Source organism: Egretta garzetta, unplaced genomic scaffold (assembly GCF_000687185.1).
Source record: "Egretta garzetta isolate BGI_Z169 unplaced genomic scaffold, ASM68718v1 scaffold81, whole genome shotgun sequence".
Taxonomy (NCBI): domain Eukaryota; kingdom Metazoa; phylum Chordata; class Aves; order Pelecaniformes; family Ardeidae; genus Egretta; species Egretta garzetta.
Genome location: NW_009258671.1, coordinates 9,248,547 through 9,265,377, shown reverse-complemented (window position 1 = coordinate 9,265,377; position 16,831 = coordinate 9,248,547). Strand labels below are relative to the sequence as shown.

The 16,831-nt window shown below is 37.3% G+C and overlaps 1 long non-coding RNA gene across 1 annotated transcript in view; it reads right to left on the bottom strand.

The window, feature by feature from the left end:
- Positions 1-13,272: 13,272 nt before the first annotated feature.
- The window catches only part of LOC118451658, a 3,904-nt gene continuing 345 nt past the window's right edge, over positions 13,273-16,831 (bottom strand). Inside the window, exons 2-3 of the long non-coding RNA XR_004841174.1 lie at positions 15,104-15,138; positions 13,273-13,414 (exon numbers count right to left, since the gene is read on the bottom strand). This is a non-coding gene — a long non-coding RNA (uncharacterized LOC118451658). The remainder of the gene's footprint in view (positions 13,415-15,103; positions 15,139-16,831) is intronic.

Sequence of the window (16,831 nt, the reverse complement as noted above, 5' to 3'; positions counted from 1 at the left end):
GCTTTTTTCTCCTGGTATCACTGGGAGCACCGAGTTAAAACAAGCAAAACACAGCCCTCCGTTTATTTAAATGGATACGTCTGCCTAAAATTGGATGCCCGGCAGAAAGGGCTACCGAAGGGGGGGGGGGTGAGAGAATTTTTATTTTTTTTTTTTTTTTAAAAAGGGTAAATAATACATTGTAAAAAAAAAAAAAGAAAATGCTAATTTTTAGAGAATGATCAGCTGCAAAAAGTGAGCAAATGTCCATGATGAAATCTGTAATGAGAACTTACACTGTCTTACTTAGGTCTAAAAGGGGATTAAAAAACCTTTATATTGTAATTTACTTAAAGGTTTTTAAACCAGTCAAGAATTGTCCAGTGACCAAGTTCCATGACATTAAGAGTATCTTTTTTAATTACAACAGAGTGCTACAATCCTGCACGAAGTGAATTGCAAAGGGAACAAAAATGACATACAACAGAAATTCCTTAGCAGGGTTTTTTTTTTGGTAGTGAAATGTTAGTAAGGATAAAAAATGTACATAAATTGTAAGAAAATAAAAAGGGATCTCCATTATGGCAACACATTCATAGCATAGTTGCAATTATTTAGTACACACAGAGATACTTAACCCCAAATGGTTGCAGATATGGAATTCATAGAGACACGGTCTGTTTATGAGCTGAGTGTTAGTACCATATCTATTTTATATAGCCAACTTCAGTTTCATAGTTCAAGGTATTTCTCTCTAGCTCATTAAAACTAAAATACATGGTATATAAGGTGCATCTAAGATCGATCTGTCTAGCTTGGCTATCTAAAATATCACTGGAATCTCACACTGTAACAGAGTCTATTGGCACTGGTAAAACTGAATCCTTCTTTTTGAAAAAGAAAATCGTAACATGAACCATACTGATACATTGTTATTATCATAAAATATAATGTCGAGAGAATAATGGACCTCCTGCAAGTATCTGTGTATTTATCTGGACAGATAATACAGGCTTCTACATTCTTTATATCAGTTGCAGGTATAAATTATAGTTGTGGAAAAAGAACACCATCTTCAATTCAGTACTTCATAGAATTTGTGTTCCTTGAACTGTCTGCCTGGGAATCAGTTGGGTTTTGCCTTCCCATCGGTCATGTTATACTTACTAAAGTTGTCACACTTGCATTATTAATTTCTTACACTTTGAAGGGATGCTTAAACTTACATACTCAGCTTTAACAGTATTCTGCTACTTCTCAGTTTTAGTAAACAAAATGTCACATACACACACACACACACACAGAGGTGTGATTCTGTATTTCCTTTGTCCAGAAGGATGTAACCCCACAGAAAGCTACGTTCAAGCATTCCGTGATCTATACACACACATTTTGCCTTTGGCCAAAGTGACAGAGTACAGGGAAAGGATGTTCAAAAATTTGAAAGGACAACGGCCCCACTCCCGCATACAGGCTGTGAGCAACGCACGGCGTTAGGTAGCGTGCACCAGTGGAAGTGCAAACTTGCTCCGCTACCAGCGGCTGCAGTGGTGGAGCGACGGCTCTGGGGCTACAAAGCAGATGCAGCTGCAGCAGCAGCAAGGCCTCAACCCAGAGCATCGCACTTGGAAAGGAACCGTTGTTGTTCATGTAGAAAGAAGGGACCTTTACATCACATGGCATGTAAAATGGGTTTTAAAAAAAAAAAAAAAAAAAAAAAAAAAGAAGAGAGAGGGTCATTTTGGTGTTGCCAGCAAACCAGGAGTCTATTGCAAAAAATCTTTTAGTTTCTCATTTTGCTTTTTAAAAGATGAATCAGCATCTATGCAGATTCAATGTATGCCGTAATTTAATACAGTTTATTTTAATGAAGTTTATTACAACCTGACAAAACCAATACAAACACTCCTTGAAGGAAAACATTCAATGGAGTTTTACTGTGCTTATCTACACTAATAAAGTACAACATGAATGATAACACTGGCATCACCAAAAAAATAAAGGGGGGGGGTGGGGGGAAACTGTCAAAAAAGCTGCTTCCAGACTTCTTCAGTGAACTATGTTTTTCAGTTGTTTAAAAACACTTCCTTTTCAGAATACTGAAAATTCCCAGGGGATATCAGTGACTAATCCATGGAAATTCCAAGTTTCAAATTTAACCATTTTTTCTAGGGCATAAATGTGTTTTACCAGAGATTTTAGATGGATGATAAAAGCACTGAAATGTTAAAAGGTCAGCTCTTAAATTTATATTCCCAGAAAATGTTATCAACAGAAATATAACACAATGAATTTTTCTTGGTCCACCAAAAATTTCAAGAAAACTGCACAGTGTTTTTTTTAGTGCAAATAAGTAACTTAATAAGAAAATTGTGCAGGGGGAAAAAAAAAGACAAAGAGACTTTTTTGCCTCTTGGCAACAGGACAGGGAGACTTGGTTCAAAATAGAGAACTCTCCCTGACTCATTTAGAAATACATCTGCTTTTCAAAAACTTTTGAAGCCAAATGCCCAAATCAAAGTTGTCATCCAAAGTTCATATTTCTTCCATCATATTTTTGTAAGAAAGTTAAACAATTCCCCTTTCCCCCAACAACTGTTTTAACAAAATCACATACTTCATCTCTTCTGCGTGTGTGTGCCCACACACATACATGCGTGCAATATGGTAGACCTATACACAAGATAGATATGTATGTATGCATTTATGGTCTCCTATTACAACAGCCCAGTAAGTACGAATACTATTAGAGTACGACTGTAAATTAATATTCAGTTTACATAATACTGCTCAATAGAAATCACAATGTTTTAATAATGCAGCCTAAAGATTACTAACAAAGGGTTACATTTGAATTATAACAGGAAAATCATAGGAGACATGGTTCAGGACTAATTTATTTTTTTTCCTAGTTATGCAAAGAAACATGTAATTTAAAAAATGTTAATAGATCTAAAATAGAGCGTAAGAACTACAAAAGAAGTTGATCCTAACGGCACTACATATCAGCAGTAATTTTATCCCTTCAACATTATCATAACAACTCGCCGCTACCTTCAGAGAACATGTACAACTAACTCACTGCTCCGTGACTACCTGAACGTGAGACCTCGTTCCTGTATGAGACCTGAAACAATCTGGGAGACTGACATAAAGATCAGGGATTTCGTCCAATAAAGCAAAGCCCAAAATGTTGTTCCAGCACTCATCTGGCAGTGCTCTGAGTTTTCAGCACAGAGGGGGAAGCAAAATAGATACTTAAGATTCATTGTGGGCACTTGCAAAACACAATTTTGCTTTAATACTGTACTTACACACACGCTCGTATAGCAAATGGGTATCCTGTACGTACGGGGGAAGATTTTTATAGGAATATCAGATTTACTGTATTAGTGTGCAGCTTTTACTGGCCGGTTAATGACCAAAACCTTAATCAGTCTAAGAAATTTATTGGAAATCTACTGGAAAAGGCCATTTTGTGCTGGAACTACTATGTTATTCCAGCTTTCATCTTTGCCTTTCCCTAACAGAGAACGCCATTTTGAGGCTGTCATGCATTCTTCTTTCCAAAGCGGATAATGCCAGTGGAAAACATAAGGACAGCATCCTTGTACCGCAGAAAAATATAGCAATGCAGTTTCACAAGGAAATAGCATTTTTATTTTTACAGGTGCAACTGCAGTTTGTCTTGTATTTTCTGCTCACTCTAATATTAGCTTAAAACCACACACACATAAACGTATGATACGCAACTATCTGTATCCATGTAGCATTTTTAAACTTTCACGTATTTCCTTTTATTCAAGTGTTCAATGGAAAGGGGCAAAAGAAGATATTTTAGCAGAAGATGAATCAGGCAAATAAGCATTTACTTCAAATGAATTTTGCTGAGTTACGCTGGGCCTAAATATATATCTGGCAGTTCAGTGTTTAGAAAACTGTTTATCTTCAAAAAGTAAAGAATAGACTCAGTAATTTCCATAGTACATCTGAAGCCTGACCAAACCCACGTTCTGCAAGACTATTTTTGAATTTTTCATTTCTTCTCTCCTTAGGTAAACTGTTATATTGCAAATCATTGTCCAAAAGATGAAGGAAATCAATGGGATAATAGAAATGGCTTAATATTACAAGTGGAATAAACAGGTGTACAATAGTTGCTTAACAGAGGAAGCTGTTAAATATGAATGATTCTTACTTAGTTTTCACTGCAGGGGTCACATTTGGAAACAATTTTGATGATAAAGCAAATTTTGAGAAATAAAACAGGAGTTAATATTTCTAATTTCAGTAACATCTTTATCTAGGAAATGAGAAAATTCTTAACCACCATCAAGCTCTACCAGGTACAGTAGCTGGAGAAATCACTGCCAGAAATAGTAATGCTGAGGAATTAAGTTCACGCAGTAAAATAGACTATTCTCTGCCCATTCTATCAATACAAACTTTGCCAGGTATAAAGCTCTTTTTTAAACATTAAAACAAAAAAGAAAAAAAAAAAATCCTGAGAGGTTTGAGTCAGGAACATTCAAAGCAAAAAGATCTCCAAAAGGCTCCACTCAATAAGATGCTTTCAGAAGAGGCACTTCTACTATGGTATCTTAGATTATCATATTGCATATTGAAAGATTTAACACACACTGAGAAAAATTAGTTTTCCTTTCAAACAGGCACTTGCTACAGTTACTGTAAGGTTCCAATATCTTTTTGAAGAAATATTTTAAAATTTGAATATTGGCTGAATATTTTTTTTTTTTTTTTTTTTTTTTTTACTCTAAGCAGCTATCCACGTTTTAAAATTCTCCTACAGGTCTTTACCTCCAAACAAAGCATAGCCAAATAAATGCTTTAAGGAAAAACAAAAACCCACCAAAACCCAAATGCAGCTGACATTGCTTTGACACTCTCTTTAGTCTTTAAAATCCTGCAGATAACAGAAAAGAAACACTGGTACTGAAGAACACATGGTGAAAGGGGATGGACCTTGTATTTTCATTAGTAAACATATTAATTATAACTAAGTAACACAAGTGAGTAATATACCTATGCTAACCTGACAATATTATTTTTATTGGATAATGGGTATAGTAACTATACCCTTCCCCTCTGCCTTTCATTAAAATCTAAAGCTAGTGGACTTTGGGAATTTCAAGTAACAAAAGACCAACACATAAGGGTTGTATTCAGTATTGCTGTGGTCAGTGTCACTTGCTGCTCACGTACTAACTCTCTGCTGTTCATGTTTGAATGCAACTTTGAATGCAACTTTTCATTAAAAGGGCATGATATTTCAGTTGCTTGGCCACTTCTTTTGCTTAATGAGCTTATTTTGCTGTATTACAGAATGCACTTTTAAATCCAAGTGTAGATCATTGGAAGTGTTTGTTTAAATAATACAACTTCAAGAAAAACTAAGGGAAAGACATTTTACTTGAAATAACTGGAATGCAAAGAAAACAAAATGAGGAAAGAGAAGGAAAGAGAGAAACGGAGGGAAAATTTTGCTGTTTTACACAAAAGAGAGTTACACTATTCTGTATCAGGCAAACCCATATTATGGTACATAATCTGAAGGAGGAAAAAAAAAAAAAAAAGCCTTGGAAGTCTGCAACAGTTAAAAAAAGTGGCATGCTCTCTTCTCCAGAGAGAAGAGTCTGATAAGTGTAGCAGATGCAGCAGCACTACCCCAGGCTCTCTGTCCAGCCCTGTCCCTGCCCCGCACCTTGGAAAAGCCTCGGTAGAAGGATGCTCTGGGCAAGGCAGAAGCACTGGGGATCTCCACGTCCAGCATGGTTCATCCTCCCACTCCACAAGGGTGGACTGAACACAAGAGGTGCCCACAACTGTACAGAACACACAGCGTCTGCTGGATGGCTTACTGCTTATTACTAGAGCAGTCTAAAAGGAGTCAAGAGAAACACAACTGCAAACACTGCAGCAGCTGGGACGTGCAGGATCGTATCCTAAGCCAGGTAAACCCACCCTGCACTCCATTATGCCAATACGGTAGAGTCTTCCAGGGATTTATAGTGGTATAAAACATGAAAAAAAAAAAAAAACCAACCAACCCCAACCCAAACAAAAAAAACAGTAAGCCCAGAAATACCCAAATCCAAGAGCTTAAATTTACTGTCATACACATTTTTACCTCGATCCTATTCACGTCAACAGCCACAGAAGCCTCGAAGCTTACTATCGTAGTACTACTTGGTTTTGCGATGGCAACATTATAAGCTCCCCCCAATACACACACATCCCTTGTGCTCAGTTTTAACCCTGCTGTGTTTCACACAGCTTGGCTGTCATCAGCTATTAAGGGCTTTTTTTTTTTTTTGATAGAAGGAAGAAATATAGAAAAGCAGTATTTTGACTGAAGATATGTGTTTACAGTTTAATTATTTTATGATCTATCATTGTATTTCACAGATTTTACTGCTGAGAAAAGAACAGCATATAGATGAAAAATTATAAACATCTTCCAGTGAAAGGTGATGGTTTTCTATACACGAGTCTTCCAGATAGTTTATCTCAGCTTCCATGTTTATATATGTTCCCTGGTCACAGCAACTAAAAATGAGATGCATCATATTCTGCCACCAGTTACTTTTGAAGCAAAAAAAAAAAAAAAAAAAAAACAAACCAAAAAAAGAAAAATCAGCATTTTTGCATAAAATTAGTGATAAATACGAGGAAGTCCTAGTTCACTTTGGCTTAGTACCCCATGCTTACCATGCTTGGCTTCACAGAGCCCTGTGCGTTTATGTATTTACTTGGTGCAATACAAAGAAAATGTTATGGAAAAGGTGACGAATACGATCTGCTGGGACACAGCATCACGTTTCTTTACGGGCTGAGAAACAATGCTTATTTTGAGACCTCAGAGGCTCAAGCTTAATGCTGCAATTGCCATGCGGTTTCTCTCTTCAAGAGAAAAATTCTCTAATTTTCACCGGTCTACTGTTTCTTCACTTGGAAGAGTCCACTGAAAGGGGAAAGTGTAAAGGCTGAAAACAGAGAAACTGAATTGCTGGCAGCATGGGGGGGAAGACCCAAGCAATATATATAGCTCAACAAGGGATTAAGCGCCACAGCCATCGGTAAGTAAAGAGCTAATACGCCCTCTTTGAAAGAGTTTGACTTTTACTCTCGCCGTGACTGCTGCACACTCGGAGGTTCGGGTGAGGCAAACCTGATACTCTGCCATTCTCTGCCAGCACGTGCCTAAATTAGTTCTCCATTTTGTGGTGGCCCTCTGAGAGCAATTCCCATTGAGAAGTGAACAAAGGCCGCGACCCCAGGGTCAGAGTGTAATGCAGGAAGCATGACCTCCCCTTTGTTCAGAACAGCACTGTTTACTCTGCCTAAGTAAAGATCACCAATACATTAACTAAAGAGGATTAAAAAGGTCATATCCCTAGGGATGGAGCTCACGCAAGTGGCAACTCTCTTCAGTCACTAAATCATTTGACTTCCCCCTTACACCCCCTTCAAAACAGAGACACCTTAAGCTGCCAAGACTCAATGGCACATTGCTTCCAGAGCAAAAGTCCATGCAAACTTCATGTGGTCTTCCTTCCAAAATCAGGTTCATTTCTGCACAGCTAGCCAGCTGGTTTGAAGTTATTTTAGAAGTTGTAAAAATATTTTACATGAAAACTATTCCCTCAATACAATTTTTTTTCTTTTTTTTTTATCTCCTTTTCAAAAGTTCTGAGTTTACTTATAAAATTGTTTGGGTCCTAAAGTGGTTATTAAAAATCATAATCTTTTGCAGCTATTATAAACGTGATTCTTAAAGTATCCTGTAGCACGTGGATAGGCAGAAATTGCTGTAGACAACTGCTAACTCCAGGATGGTTCACTTGAAAAAAAGAAACCAAGAAAAATAAAAGTGAAAATATGCTGCCTACGAGAATTCATGTATGCTGATAGCTAGGCTTAATCGGGCTAGATAAGCAATTCTCGTGGCTGTTAAGCTTTCTGTTATCAATTTTTTTATAATATCTTAGAACACCATTATTAATATGAAATATATTAAACAGAAGCATCTATTGAAAGGCTAAATTAATGCTGCATTGGTAACATACGGGAGGCAATGTGGCCAATTAGCACGCTGGATCGTCGCCGTTCCATTCTCGCCTCTAATCCACTGGCCTGCTGGATGATCCCAACTTTTGCTTTGTGCCTTGGTTCTTTCATCTGTGGCAATCACTCACTGGGATGAAGATGTTACCATCAGTTACTCGTCCAGGATGGGAGAAAAAGAGCATGTGGAAGGGAGTGGTCTAGACTAAGGTATTTCCCCCTCTCTACCCTCAGGCAAAAGCACTTCTGATGAAGCTGAACATTGCCAGAGGTTGCAGAAGAAAATAATAGGAATAAGGCCAGGCAGGGGGTCCAAGCTGATCAAAGTCTTTGGCACAGGGAGCTCAGCACCACCGACAAACCCCACAGGGGCTGAATGCAGCTGAGATCAGCACTAGATCACCCATCATGCCAGCAAGTTTGAAAGGAGGACCACGAGTGCCAGACTCCAAAACCCACAGTCCTAGAGCAGCACAGTAGAGGACTTAGCTGCATGAATTTTATGGGGGGAAGGGGTGAGAGGGTGTCCTCCAATTCTCAGATGCTTTCTACAAAATACATATTTTTGAATCCACAACAATACATGCAGCTTTCTAGTCTCTAGCAACGTGAATTAATGCATGACGTGTGGCAAGCTTGGGTCTCGTTATACCCAGCCTGCAAGCACACTGGTTTGCTCTGCCCTTTCCTCGAGCATCAGGCAGGATGAGGAAGGAAGGTTCTTTGCACTCCTCTTCAGAAAATTCAGGAAGTCACCTTCCCTGTTTGCAGGCTTCTTCATAGCAGGAACCCATGCATTTCAAATGCTTTTTAAAAGGATCTGAACAGATAAACGAAATCAAGAATCCAATAAAAATAACATTTGCCTTATTATGTTCTCTCTGTAAAAAAAAAAAAAAAAAAAAAAAAACCCCCTCCCTCCTCCCCCTGCCACTGCTGTTTCTTGCTCCTATGGCCTCCAACCTCTTCTTGCCCCAGTAGGAAGAGAGGGAAACTTACTGTCATTGGGAAAACCAAAAGGAGAAAGCCTTCTTAGCATACACATCCCACTGGGGAGCACAGGGTTTAGCCCAGATGGTTCACAACAGATTCCAACATGGCCAAGCATAAAGAAGAAACTTCCAAACCATGTGTTTGCACCATGATGGGCGGTATTCCCACTGCAGGTGGGCAAAAGACTGGCACTCAGTATAATGGTCTTCTACATTTTCTCACCTGTCCGCTTCTGAGCCTGGAACAACCGTATCTAATAATACCATTTCCAGTGATTGCTGTTCCCCAAAATCTAATATAGAAGTATTGGGCTTTTTATTGTATACCAGGAGTCAAAGAAAGAACACTGGAGTCAGAAAGCCTTAACAGACAGCAGGTATTTAAAATAAGCTACCTGGAAATGCAGTGCAATATTGTCATGTTATATGTTTATTGGATCTTCCCACTGACCTCAATGGGAACGCTCCACTTTTATGCATCAAAGATTATGCAGGCATAGCATATCCATCAGAAAAAAAAAAAAAAAATCTCTAGACACAGAAGTAGGTGGGCAAGGGCAATCTGAGTGCTGAGAGCTTTGTAATAGGTTGAGGCAAAGAGGTACCTCTTCCGAAAACAAAAGCACTGAACCGAAACAACTAGAACAAAGAATATACTTAGAAAGTAATACGTAAAAATGGAAATTAGGAGCATAGGGACTGAACCAAAGACATAAGGACAATTTATTGACATACATTAGAAGCAGGAAGACTGCACAACAATTGGCTGGCAAGTCTGAAATAGTACTGGGAAACAAAGGGAGTGAATAAAGAGGAGGAAAAACACTGCAGAAAAGATAACGGCTGATTATGACCTTGAGATATCTAGTCATGCAAAAGAATAAACTCACCCCTTCTCACCCTGTATGACCATATTAGCCTTTTTTGTTAGCCGAAATGCTATTTAAAAAAAAAAAAAAAAGCAGCAGCTGTATATTGACTGTTTCTTCCAGTGGAAACTCAAGATTATACCTCCTAGTCTCTCATTTTCCAGTTCTCTTTCACCTTTGCACCAGCCAACAGCACTCTGCCTCCAAGATGCAAAGTAAAAAGCACACTCTAGAAAGTCATGGAATAATATGTCCCTTCTCTTGAACAGGAAAACAGAGGAAACATGACTTTGTGACACAAAATTCTTGCATAGTCCATTTTGGGGGCTGGAGCAATATTGCTACTACCTCATATTCTGGATATACCTCTTTATCGCCTGATACCCAGAAATCAGTTATCAGGCTTAACACATGTGGAAAAAATCTATGATACTCAAGTGATCAAATTGTCTCTTCTGGTCCCTCTAGACAGCAAATCCCATTAATCAATTCTTCTGCAAGTAAAGGGTGAAAAAGCAGCGAAGTACCAAAACAAAAAGTGCTGAAATAACTGTATTAATTAAAAGGCAAGCCATTCTGAGGACTAGATACACATGCAGGAGTTCTGAAGCAGCTCGAGGTTGGAGGCTGGGTTTCCAACAAAAATATGCACACTCCTGTCGTGAATGAAAGGGTAGCACTCCTTAAAAATAGCCAGAAATGATGATCCAGATTACATGCCAATGAGTTCTAGCATTTAGTAAACCGTCTGGAAGGCTACTTTGAAAGATTATAACTTTAATGCCTAAGCAGAGATTACATAATGGAGAGAAAAACAATGTTGCTAACAGAATGAGAAATATGTCTTTTTTAACTTGGAGTGCATCCGCAGGAGAAATTATTATTTATTTGGCCTTTCAAAAGGGCTTTGATAATGTGACTCATAAAGACCATAAAGAAAACAGAGTAATCATAACTGAAAGTTGGAGGCATGATTAAAAATGAGCTAAGCAGCCAAAAGTAAAATGTAGGAATAAAAAGCCATTTTAAAAAAGAAAAAGGTTAATAGCTGTTGCATGCATAGGCCATGCTGGTATCACCTTTTAACTTTAGTTAGCGGTCTGGAAAGATCAGTTCTAAAACAGAGAGGCAAAACTGACAAGCGAGGGGAATGTATTTGGGTTACTGAAGGGTTTAAGAAAAGTTGAGTGAATGTGAAACACAATAAATATTTTTTTTATGATATGAATAGGAAATCATATTGCAACATTCTCAGCAAAGGAAAAAGACCTGGGTATCATCAGAACAAGCTGATGAAAGCTTTCACGTATATGCAGCAATATCAAATAAGTCAAGTTTTATCATGCATGCAAAAAAGCACAGAATACTGTATTGAAAACATTACCCCCTCTAATATATGCCTGCCAGGGAAATACCTTAATGGAGAATGCTATCTACAGTTCTTTTTACCTTACCTCCCTAAAACTACAGAAGTAACAGGAGTGCAAGGACAGGTGACTAAAACTATTTGACTCACAAAAAGACTGCCATGATTTGACTCACAAAAAGACTACCATATATGAAGACAAAAAGTGATTAAACTATTTACATTAGAGAGCACATGAGCAACAGGGAACACAACGGAGATACGTACCTTGAAAGTCAGGAATTGTAGTCTGACTTTCTTGCCTACTTCCAGTCTCGCATGGAAGATTATTCAGTTAAATTAAATAAGCAGTAAATTCAAACTATGGGAATACATTATTTTACAAAGCGCAGGCTGAGCATGTGAAAATCAGCGCCACAGTCCATCGTTAAGGGACATCAGTGGGATTCTGAAAGAATACAGTTCTATTCAGGGTCTGCAAAAAATATAGCGTTCAATGGGATTGTTTGCTGGAAAGACCGTAAAGACCTTTGCGCAAAGCCATGATAAAGGCATTGGCCAAGGGATCTAGCTGGCCCACTTTCTGACAAGGACAGGCTATTCCAAAAGGATCAAATGTTGGTTGTCTTCACCCTCCGTTCTCTTACCAATCAACCCTTTGTAAGAACTGTCAGGGTAGACTTAGCATTAATTAGACTATGGATCTGATCCAATGCAGTAATTTCTACTTTTAAATGTTTCCTATGGCCAAAACCAACGGCAAAAAAAATAGACAAGTTCACTTTAACTAATGCGAAATCATTCATCCTCTAAGCTAGCTACTGTGCCTGAAACAGTGCTATCAATGCGTTGCTCAAACTTCACAAAAATACTTAAAAACATGTATGTTTACTTTGCTACCTGCTCTTGCCCTTCCTGCAAATAATTAGCAAGAACCTAAATTACAATATATTGTTTTACTATACAAATGTGTTTCCTTGTTTATTTTATTATCTTTTTCCCCCATCTACGCATCATTATTTGCAAAAACCCTTTAATAATTATAAGAGATTTCAAGATGTGTGTCAGATGCTGGGATATTGCCACTCGTATGGCGGTTTGCTACACTTAGCCTTTAGTCTTGTGGCTAACAATTCACTCAAACTGTGATAATACCTCACCACAACCCACATACTGCTGCTCTTCAAAGGAAAACAAGGATACATAATTAAGAGATGATGAGTTCAAATATAAGGCAGGAGATGAGGGAGTAGATTCTGTAACCACACCTGTGCGTGGTTTTACTACTGAAGAAGTTTCTTCAGCTCCATCTTCACTCACGGTATCAGTAAGTGTCATACATTTTCAAAATACAGTTGCAGCAGCAATATTTGCAGCAGCAGAGGAAAAAAAAAGTCTTTAACATCAATTATTCAGAATTAAGATTGTAAATAAGCATTATTAACAAATAGCCCCTGTAACAAGTGTGGGCTATGTATTAAAATATATATATATATAGTTCTACTAGAAATACTGACAAAAATCTCATCCCACAAGAATTGATACCTGAAAATATTCTCAAAGGCTCATTCCAACCTTTTGTGATCCTGTAATTGCTGTCACAATATAAAGAACTACAGACAAAAATACCTGCGTGTACATGTGCCAGTTCAGGGGCTAATGCTGTAGCATACAGAAATAAAAATTAAGAAGTGGGTACAGATACATCCTAGAGTCTACAGGATCAGTCTCTTACTGGATATTCAGAATAAACAAAACCTCAAACCACTTTCCTTATTACTCTATGAAGCTGGAACTAGTTTTTGTGGGTTTTGTCATGATTAGTGAAAGAGTTGAGAAATCTGGGGCAAAACAAGATGCAAATAAAGCCACCAAAGTGAGGACAACAGACCATCCTTCAGAAATATGCATTAAGAAATAATAGGATCACACGCTTGCTTGATTTCTGATTAAAAAATAAGTATTTTTGTTTTACCGAAAAGAAGTCTTCATTTTGTCATGATGAAGGACCGCATCTCCACAAGCTAGTGCCTGTTTGCAGGGCCAGATCCTCTAAGCAGCAGCCACACCCTCCTCTTCCTCATTTTTTTCCACTGACCATCAAATACTTTCTAAGCCAGGCCCTGAAATAAAAAAATAAATACATTTTTAATGGACACCAGATACCACATTGCTGATTTAATTAGGCATATTAGAAACAAATAAATACATTTGCACACATATATTTGTATTTTCTGTTTCATTTCAAACAGATTTGGTAGGCCTGATTTGGCTCTCTATTCAAATCGCAAGAAACATCATTAAAAAGTGTTCTATATTGACTGCAGAATCAAGCCCTCTATCTCTTTTTAGAATTGAATATAGCACATTTTCCATTGGTACTGGAATAATTAACAAATCAGAGGCTTTTCAGAGAATCTTCAGACAAGCCTATGTATTTTGTAATAGTAACAGATGCCAACAAAAGACAAGCTTAGAAAGATGTTCCACAGGTTCTCTTCTCTCTGTGGGGTTCTATGGATTCGAAACTCAGGCAGATCTGTTTAACTCTGACTTTATTAAAAAAAAAAAAAAAAAATTTTTTTTTTTTAAAAAATTAGTATTTGAGTAAAACTTTTCCGGCTTACGCATCACACTCATAACCTCACCCAGACTATCATATGATTTGGATCACAGTATCTTTAGCACAGTTAATAATGATACTGCATAGCAGTCCTTATTATATTTCATACAATTTATTTTATCAATAATTCGGCAGTACATAGAACTATATGGAAATTGATTGCTGCTATAAACTGTTTTGCATATTGTATCATCTGCTGGCTTTAATTCATTATTTAAATGATGCTGTAATTATACTACATTTCATATTCTATTTAACCAGATAATACTGAATATGAATACAAAGTGATAAAACAACTTTCTTCCAGTATCTCAAAAAACACCCACTTATTTTCAAATAACCAGCTCCAGCATTCAACAACAAAGCAAAAAATACAGTATTTAGGGTTCAGCAAATTAAGCTCATTTTTTTGCAAACAACTGCACAAAGATATTATTGTTCAGCTATCATTAGGACTGTGAAATTCATAGCAAAATAAGCTGGTTGTTTATTTAAATTTAGAACTAAATATGTAACCTGAATCCACAGCTTCATGCTATTGTGTTTGCTGGAAGAGCAAACTGATATTAAAATAAAACCATTAAGGTTACGTTGAGATGTGTGTTAGGGGATGACAACATATATTACAGGTAGTACATGAAATAATGCCAAATCCAAAATCATTTTGTAATCCTAGCACTGACTACATATTTATTCATGTATGATTCCATACCCATAGAAAAACACTCTTAGAAACAAACGATACACTTTCACTATTAGTAAGGGTGTTCAGAGTTTCTTCCACTATTAGTAAGGGTGTTCAGAGTTTCATGTAGTCCGACATCCTAATGGGTTTCAAACACACTATTTTGAAATCTCAAAGCCTGCATAATGCAGGATTAGATAAAGTACACGCGCTGTATTTTGCACATACAGTAAAATACAATTAACCTGCAGAATAATATCAATAATACATTTGTATTTGTAGATGTGTTTATTCATGCAGAAATCTTTTTTTCTCTGAATTGCAGAATATTAAGTGATACATGTACCTTTCACCATACTGAGTGCTCCGATACACAACACTGACTTTTAAATCCAAATACATAGTAGGGGAAAATGTTTGCACATTAGTTATTTTACTGATCTGCAACAGTCACCCTGCAAAGCCCTCCCACCCACAAACCCCATGTCAGAAAAGCACACTTACTCCAGACTGTTTGCATTCGTATTTATGAAGGTGCGCTGCAAAGAAGGGGAGCAAACAGAAACCCAAGGGTTAACAGAAGAGAAAAAAAAAAAAAACAAACAAACAAAAAAACCCCCAACAAACCAAAACAACAAACCACACAACCAAAATCCCCAGCCATACTGAAGACTCGAATGAAAAGGAAAATGTTCAGCAGATAACAACCTAACAAAAAGTGAACAGAGAATTTAGTGTCTCGGTATTGCCTGGATACCAGTTTGGGATTTAGGCAGCCTTGGATTACAGGGACTAGAAAATCTAGTCCACAGTTCCTGCACTGTTTTCTACCAATACCACATCCAAACTGTGACTAAACACCTCATTATGCTTCTCTGGCGCTATCTGAAGCAAACATATTGTACAATTTTATGTGGCACCTAAAAGCAGAGGGGAAAAAAGAGGCTATTTTCTCTACTGAAAAGTAAGGAAATGACAAACAGCAAGTTCCGTGCAAAAGCTTGCATGATCAGTAAAGTTCCCCCTCGCCACCCCTTTTCTTTCTGTGGTAGGCAACAGGTGACAAAACACAGCCCATAACCTTCAGCTTTAAAAAATAAGAAAATTTACTTAAGTCTGCAAGAAATCTATAACATAGTCTTTCTTTTTTCCCCACTTAAATTAAAATTGAATGAAGAGGCTTAACTGGGCCTCTACATTGTCTTCAGAAAGTAAATGCCTTTCTTAACATACATTTGTAGATGTTTCACTTAAAGAAAATACATCCCTCCCAGTTACAAATAACAACCAGTGGCCTTCGGTAACAATCTAGTATTGACGGATCTTAAAAGAGAAAACCCAAACTGCATTGTCAAAGGAACTGCATGCCTCAAATACTTCACTACAATCTCTCTTTCCAATAACTTGCTAATTGATCTTAAATACATCGATGAATTATGAGACAATAACCTCCAATTTTCTCAGCTCTTACTCCAGACAAACCATATATTATGATTTATGAATATCTGAAATATTTAATTTGCTGTTCATGGCACTCAAACAGTTAATTAATTTATGAGAAGTAAGAGTACCACATTAAAGATTCCTGCTATTTTCTTCTTTAAGCTTCACCACTTCAAAAGCATTTTTCCCCCATCTATCATTATTTAGAAATATTCTTCCTTTGTGCACTGGACATATTACTATAGTTCAGGAGGCCGTACCAGCGACACGATTCCTTTGCCAGTCTCCACGCTACTCATTAAATAATTTCATTCCCATACGTACATACACAGCTGGTCAAGTGCAAGAAACTACTTTGTTGCATTCAGCTACAACTCACACACTTCCACAGCAAGCCTTGAAAAAAACCAAATCATAAGGCTACAAAAATTATCAGCTTCTGTCACTGCCCATTTCTTGAGTCTTATATTGCTCACACATCATTTCTAAAGCCGCGATATGCTGTGCTGCAGCGGTACACCTGTGTCCCTTTTAGTGAAAAACCCAATCACAGCAGCATTCTGCTAGTACCCATTTCTCAATTCACAATTTAAAAGAATCTTTCTTTAAAGACACTGTTTCCTGAAATATTTAAATGCTTAAAAAATAGTTTTCTATTTGGAAAGCTTTGCAATTTCTTCCCTTTACAAAAATACAGCTTTGCAGTACCAGTGAAGAGTACCCAGTACAGCAGATGGTTAAAATTCTGCATCATTTTTAATAGCCTTAAGAGAAAGCACTGCCTTTTTT